This window comes from Acomys minous (assembly GCF_964271855.1).
Source record: "Acomys minous genome assembly, chromosome: 1".
Lineage (NCBI taxonomy): Eukaryota > Metazoa > Chordata > Mammalia > Rodentia > Muridae > Acomys > Acomys minous.
This window is the reverse complement of record NC_140483.1, coordinates 120,581,620-120,589,610: the sequence shown is the minus strand read 5'-3', so window position 1 is coordinate 120,589,610 and position 7,991 is coordinate 120,581,620. Positions and strand designations below refer to the sequence as shown.

Here is a 7,991-nt window from a genome sequence, read left to right as displayed (position 1 = left end):
TCCATTTGGGAAAGACAAATTTTCTCAAGACCTTGGCTCTTTGTGTAACTGCATAAACAGTGTTGACTCATTGTATTTTTCTTGTAGTGCTGGAGATTGAACCCAGGACTGCAGTGTGCTAGGCAAGTACCCTCCTTAATACTGATATCCATGCTCCCCAATGTGGTCTTTTTATTTATCTTATAAAACATGCAAATTGCTCATTATGTTATTTCAGATACCCACAATTAATAAGCTGAATGCACAAAATTATTAATCAAGAGATATGTACATATACAGTTTGCATTTTTGTTTATTTTATGAGATGGGGGGTCTTACCGTTATAGCACTAGCTGTCCTGGAGCTCCCTAAGTAGGACCAGGCTGGGCTTGAACTCATAATTACCTGTCAGCTTTAACCTGCCAAGTGCTGGAATTAAAGGCATGTGCCACAACTCCTATCCTTGCAATTTTTTTTTGTTTTTTGTTTGTTTGTTTGTTGAGACAGGGTTTCTCTGTGTAGCCTTGGCTGCCCTGGACTTGCTTTGTAGACCAGGCTGGCCTTGAACTCACAGAAATCCTCCTGCCTCTGCTTCCCTAGTGCTGAGATTAAAGGCGTGCACAACCACGCCCGGCTTCCTTGCATTTGTTTTCTTTTTGTTTTTGTTTTTGTTTTTTTTAGATTTAGTTTATGTATCTGAGTGTTTTGCCTATATGTATATCTGTGAATTATGTGTGTGCCTAGTATCTGTGGAGCCAGAAGTGGGCTTCAGATCACTGGGACTGGAATTGCACACAGTTGTGAGGTGGCCTGTGGGTGCTGGGTCCTCTGAAGAGCAGCCAGTGCTCCTAACCATTAATCCATCTTTCCAGCCTCTCTTCCCACTTTTGGTAATCCAGGCTGGCCCCAAACATTGTATGGACTTTAAATTTAGCTCTTCTAAGCTCTGTATATTTTATAATTTACCCATGCAATTCTAATTAGTATACCTGTGTGCTATTGCTCGCTCTGTGTGTGTGTATGTGTGTGTGGTGTGTTATAGTGTTTCATTGTGAAGTGGCCTATGAAATATTCTATTGTATTCTTAAAATGTAAACAAAAGTCTTTAAAGATAAAAATTTGAAATTTTCCCCCAGAAGTGTAATTTTAGAATTTTAATATTTTTGTTATCATAGACTTAGGCATATTGGACTTTCATGATTTCAACACTTGGGATTATGACATTTAGGATCACATTTTTTATTTTATTTTATTTTATTTTATTTTATTTTATTTTATTTTATTTTTACCCAAACCTGAGTAAGGATAATTCTAAATAATTCAGATATGCCAGGCAGGTCTCTGTGAGTTCGAGGCCAGCCTAGTATGAAAAGAGAGCCCAGGACAGCCAGGGCTACACAGAGAAACCCTGTCTCGAAAAACCAAAAGGGGCGGGGGGGGGGGGGGAAAGGAAAGAAAAGAAAGAAAGAAAGAAAGAAAAGAAAGAATTCAGATATGCAAAACACCTAGGGCTGAGACAGAGTACCCGAGGAGCAGTCTCGGTCCCCCGATCTGGGTAGACATCTCGATAGTGCTGTGCAGAGCGCTGCTGTGCTTTATAACTGACGGAAGTTGCTGTCCCATGGCGTGGGTGCATTGCCTGGGGAAAGTTGTTCCTGGGGAAGTGACGCTCTGGAGGTTCCAGGGGGAGATAGGTGTCCGCTATTGTAAAGAAACAAAAAACAGCCAGGAGCCAGAAGAGCCGTGGGTGTTGCAAGAGCTGGGCACTGAAGAAACAGCTTTGCTGGCATGGAACGTACCAGAACTAGAAGACAGATTCCAGTCCTCAGCGGTGTCTCCCCAGTGCCCTCTGCTGACCGAGTTCCACGTCGTAAGAGCTGCAGAGGAGAAATAGGTAAAGCCCGGACTAAATTTTTGCTTAGCTAGCGATCAAGGGTCAGTTTTGTAGTGGAGACAGAACATTAACAGCAGCAGACACACCTTTGCAGTCCTTTTCCCTCCGCAGGCCCAGAACGCGCCCTTTAAAGAACTTGAGGGTCCATGCGCACCAGAATGTTCCACACTCCAGGCCTGGAACTTTTCTGTCAGCAACCGTAGGGAGAAAGCACTGTGCCCTCCTAATATGGCATCAGATTGTTCCAGATTACTTTTTGTTGTTGTTGTTGTTGCTGTTTTGTTTTGTTCTTGTTTTTGGAGACAGGATTTCTCTTTGTAGGCTTGGCTGTCCTGGGCTTGCTTTTATATCAAGCTGGCCTCGAACTCAGAAAGGGCCACCTGCCTCTGCCTCCTGGAGTGGTGGGATTACAGGTGTGCGCCATTGCTCCCGGCTTCCAGATTACATTTACTTGACTCTGATATATTAAACATTAAAACAAAACAAAACAAAGCTGGCCTCGAACTCACAGAGGCCCCTCAAACTCATAGCGGTCCGCCTGCCCCTGCCTCCCGAGTGCTGGGATTAAAGGCGTGTACCACCATGCCCGGCCTTTCTTTTCTTTCTTTCTTTCTTTTTGTTTTGTTTTTTAAATATATTTTATTAATTTATTCATATTACATCTCTTATTTTTTTGTTGTTGTTGTTGTTTTGTTTTGTTTTAAAGACAGGACTTCTCTATGTAGCCCTGGCTGTCCTGGACCAGGCTGGCTTCAAACTCAGAGATCCACCTGCCTCTGCCTCTGGAGTGCTGAGATTAAAGGCGTATGCCACTATGTTGGTTCCTTTTTTTTCTTGGGAGAGTTTTTCATGCTTGTAGCCTAGACTGTCTGGAATTGACAGTCTAGTCTGGCCTCAACAACTCTCCTGCCTCAGCCTCCACACTATTGGTATTATAGGATGAGCCATACTCCTGGGTATCATTTCTTCCTCCGCTTCCTTTTCCTCCTCCTTCTCTTCCTCTTCTCTCCTTTCTTCCTCTGCTTAAATCTATCTGTCTATCTATCTATGTATTTATGTTTTTCATTGTGTAGCACAGGCTAGCCTAGAACTCACTCAGCCGTCTCCTGCTGCAACCCCGCAAAGCGCTGGGATTAGATATACAAGATCCCATGTCTAACTCACAAACCTTTTAAAGCTATTTAACATAATTCCCTTGGGAAGGGCAAGCTAAGGTTCCACCCTGTATTATCCATTTCTGGAAAGGAATAGTTAGTAACACTTTCTCTCTGGTGCTGTACTTGGAAGTAAAACCTGGAGGCTAGCGTGGCTTGACTAACCAGAGAGACAAGGACAGGAAGGCTGAGGTTCCTCAGATATGAGCATGGAGCTACAGCCTGCCAGAGCAGGCAGTGAAGTCAGGCCTGTTCTTATCATAGGTCACCTGAGCAATTATCATGGAGGTAAGAGAGCAGAGCAGGGAGGAGAGGCATGCTGGGTAGTTCTGAGCAGTTCCAAGCAAGAGCAGAGACAGGCAGCTGACGCCAGAGGCACAGAATGAATGTCCTTCACCAACACTGGGGACAACTCTCCAAAGCTTTGTCACTTTACACAGCCCTCACATGTCCGTGCTGTGTGTGAGCAATTCTATTTACAGTCCACTGGTGGATTTATAATGCTTTTTATATTATATTTCATTTTTCTTAGAATTTCATATATTCGTATATGCCTCTCACTCTTCTAGGTTCCACGCCCCTGCTGCCCCACCCCCCACTTTTTTTTTTTTTTTTTTTTTTGAGACAGGTCCTGCTATGTAATCCTGGCTGGTCTGGCACTTCCTACGTAAATCTGTCTCAGCCTTCTGATTTCTGGATCTTAATTCAGTTTGGTTTGTGCTGCCCATATATGTGTGGGTGTGGGACCCACACCCACTGGAGCTGGGTTGACCTAGCAGCAGCCGCACCCTTAGAGAAAAGTGACTCTTTCCGGCAACAGCGCTTCAGCTATGCGTGGGGGCTGCTGAGCTCCTCCCACTGCAGCACCTGGAATGTGGACGGGCTTGTTCCTGTGTGCCGTTTTCTCAGCTTCTTACTATGACTGGCTCTTGGTTCTCTCTCCGCTAGGATGTGCTGTGGGAACATGCCCTCGGTAGCCTCACACAGGGCATGTGTTACACCCAGCCTGCTCCCGCTGCCATCTTGACCAAAATAATCACCAGATAAGGAGTGCATAAACCTCACATAATCCTCAAGGGATTAAAGTGAGAAAGGCGAAGCCAGAGTACAGAAGGAGAAACACATCGATTATCAGTTATGTGTCCATAAGTATAAGTATATAAGTATATAAGTATAAAAACACCGCGCAGGACGCTCCCGGGTGGGTGTCTAATCCTACAGCCACGGCGTAGCCTCTCTCTCTGCGGTCTGGCGTGATTTCTGCTTTGATCATCTAGATGCTGCCGGTCTCACTCCCTTCCTTGAAAACCCTCCACTGGTCCCTCGTAGAGCAAAGCCCGTGTTCTCTACGACAGTTCACAGAGTAATCAACCCCCCCCCCCCGCAAGGGCGTTTGTCTCCCCAGTTATGTTCTGGTAAAGGTGGTGTCGCAGCCTCGATGCGGAAACACAAGGAAGTAAAACTTGTATTCTGAGCAGGAGGAGCATGTCTGAGAAATGCCCAGGGCCCGAGTGGTAAACTTCAGTGCCATACAATTACAGCTTGAGCAGAGTCAACCATCGACAGACAGATGCGTATGAACCCCGGTGTCTAGTAGGCACCCTCGTGGACAAAGGCATCTGCTTTTATGTATATTTTTGTGGGCTCAAAGGTGACTGCCAGAGAGATATGTTCAGATTTCAACCTTCAGATCCTGTAAGTATGATCTTATTTGGAAAAAGGTCTTTGCAGATGTAACGTGAGATTGTCCTGGATTTCTGGACATCTCTAGTGACAGGTGTCCTTATGAGCTAGGCAGAGGGAGAGTTTCTTTTCCTTCCTTCCTTCCTTCTTTCTTTCTTTCTTTCTTTCTTTCTTTCTTTCTTTCTTTCTTTCCTTCTTTCTTTCTTTGTGTTTGTGTCTTTGAGACAGGATTTCGCATGTAGCCTGGGCTGCCCTGGACTTGCTTTGTAAACTAGGCTGGCCTTGAAATCACAGCGATCCACCTGCCTCTGCCTCCCGAGTGCTGGGATTAAAGGCGTGCGCCACCACGCCCAGCTGGAGAGCTTCCTCAGGGAAATACATGAGAAGATGAGAACAGAGACTGGAGTGAGGCTGCCACAGGCCAAGGAACTCTGGAGCCTCCGGTAGCCGAAGAGGCGGGAAGGATACTGGAGCCTTCAGAGGAGCATGGGGGTTTCCAGCCTCCAGAAGTGAGAGAAAACTGTTGTTGTCAAGCCTTGTGGCTGCCGGCCACCTGTTCTGGTATCTACAGTCACTAGCAGAACCAGTTTCCTCATTAGTATACCATGGCCACCAAGATCCTGTCCCCTGGCCAGGTTCCCCTATGCCTCTGTGACATGTTGCCTGTGGTTCCCGTCTCTTCTCTACTGTGCTTTGATAATCTATTAGTGCACATTTTGCTGTGTGCTCTGCATTCAGCACAGCCAGTGCACATAGCATGAAGATGAAAACTGCGTGGCAGCCAGGTTGGCACAGTTGTCGCCAACCCAAATGGACAGTGGCTACAGTGATGGAGCAAAGCCCAAGAGATCCCCAGCTGAGCCAGTTTAGGGGCTGCTGGGGTGTGTGTGTGTGTAAGAGAGAAAGGAGAGAGGGAAAGAAAGAAGGAAGGACAAAGAGGAGAGAGAGAGAGAGAGAGAGAGAGAGAGAGAGAGAGAGAGAGAGTGTCTGGGTGGTGCACATGCCACAGAACACAGGCAGAGGTCAGCAGTAACCCTCTAGATGAGCAAACTGAGACTGAGGTTCATTTGCATGCTGGAGGTCACACAGGGAGCAGGGATGTCAGCAACGATGCAAGAAGTCTGATGGCTTCACTCAGGATCTGGAGAGGAATAACTTTTCTACAGAGTAAGGCTTACACTTATGTATTTTTTTGGTTTGTTTATTTAATATGAGTACTCTAACTGCATGTGACGCCTGCAGGCCAGAAGAGGGCATCAGATCCCAGTACAGATGGTGGTGAGCCACCACGAGGTTGCTGGGAATTGAACTCAGGACCTCTGGAAGAGCAGCCAGCGCCCTTAACCACTGAGCCATCTCTCCAGCTCCAACTAAGGCATACATAGAAAGAGGAGGCATCCTAGATGTCCTCAAGAAAGAAAACTCCACAGAAAAATGGTGCAGAGTAGAACCTAGCGACCATCACTCAGTCCCCACTGGAATGCAGGTCTGTGAGCGGGGAGGCACGCCTCCTGGCCTGTGAGGTCAGTTGCCCACTCCTCACTCCAGGGAGAGCTGAGCTGGGATATAAGTGAGTAGAAAGTCCAGGGAGGTGGGGACTGTGACAAGGTCCCAGAGGAGGGAACTTGATAAGCTTCCTTGAGCCCCTAAGACTCCCTGACGGGGCTGTTCTCTCTTTGTCTGTGACCCCCGAGGCCATCTGCCGCAGAGCTTAGGGGCCACGAGGATACAAAGGCTTCTTTGAGGGTGGAGTAAAGACTGGGCTGAACAGTAAACCTGTATCTCCAGTTTGGAGCAGAGATGTGAAGCCAAAAATAAACTGAGACAGAGATGTGGTAACTGGAGGAGGGAAGGCGCCTGAGCTGCCAGAGAGCAGAAGAGCGGGAAGGAGAACCAGGCAGGCCTGCTCAGCCTCAGCTGAGGTGTGGGTGTGGCCCCCAGAGGCTGTGGGGCAGATAGGTGGCAGAGACACGGAGGGAGCCCATGAAAGCAAGAGCAACTGGTGCCATGCAGCTGGGCAGTGGGGAATTTGTTCGCTTTGACCCTCATTACTGATAGCCACGTTTGACCAAAGTCGGCATGTTCTGGGACTGCAGATGTAGGCGTACTTTCAGGGACTCTTTCAAATAACCTGAGCGACAAGTTATTAGTGATCCGATTACCTTGATTTGGGGCAGATCTGTCTGTCCTGCCATGTACAAGAGCCGAGCTATTTCAGGGTCTGTACCTATGAGTCATCATGTAGATTCTCTGCATATAGTTTTTAACCTCTGCTCTATAATCTCATTCTTTTGTTCAGAGGCTATGGCAACAAGTATACAAGTATGCCTTTTTCTTTTTTTTTCTTTCTTTCTTTTTTTTTTTTTTTGCCTACCTTTTTCAGGGTAGCAACAATAATGGTTTCCTTGACTATTCCACAGATGTTTATAAAGCTAAACTTGACTCTGTGCTTCATTGGAAATGACAAATGAGCTGACAGAAATGTTCTCCTGAGCTTCACAATAAACAAAAGATGGCCTCAAGTTTAGGGCTGATGGAAAGCATGTCAAGTATCTGCAAGGTCCTTCGCTCATCTCTGAAAGGTACCTCTTTGAAATGTGGTCACATGCATCATTTCTTTCTTTCTTTCTTTCATTTTTTTGTTTTTTTGTTTGTTTGAAACCGGGTTTCTCTGTGTAGCCTTGGCTGTCCTGGACTCACTTGGTAGACCAGGCTGGCCTCAAACTCACAGCAATCCACCTGCCTCTGCCTGCTGAGCGCTGGGATTAAAGGCGTGCACCACCACGCTCGGCACACGTATCATTTCTTGTCACTTCTCCACTTGCTCAAATGTTGTAAGTGGATAATCTAAGGGAATTCTAATAAAAGGAGTGAGTCTTGTTCCTGTATTTGATAAAAGTAACATGCACACATTCACACAGATACACACACATAAACATACACATTTAGACACACACACACTTAACTACATACAAATGTACAGAAACACAGACATATACACATATACATATAGACACAGACACACACCCATGCACATACATACAGACACACATACACACATATAATCCAACACAGACACAGACAGACAGACACACACACACAGAGTCTTGCCTTTGAAGAGCCTATCAAATCATGTATTTATAATGACAAATTGTCAAATCTTCAAAAACTTTTAGCCAAGTGGGTGTTGGGAACCAAACCTGGGTCCTCTGCAAGAAAAAGAAGAGAAGGTGCTCTTAGCTGCCGAGTCCTCTCTCTAGCCGCCCCCCCCCTTTAATTTA

The 7,991-nt window shown here is 46.2% G+C and overlaps 1 long non-coding RNA gene across 1 annotated transcript; it reads right to left on the bottom strand.

Annotated features, from left to right (window-relative positions):
- Positions 1-1,118: 1,118 nt before the first annotated feature.
- Positions 1,119-7,991, bottom strand: LOC311607434. The gene is made up of 2 exons (XR_014782597.1): positions 7,822-7,991; positions 1,119-1,856 (listed from the first exon to the last, which is right to left on the bottom strand). It is a non-coding gene; the product is annotated as an uncharacterized lncRNA (long non-coding RNA).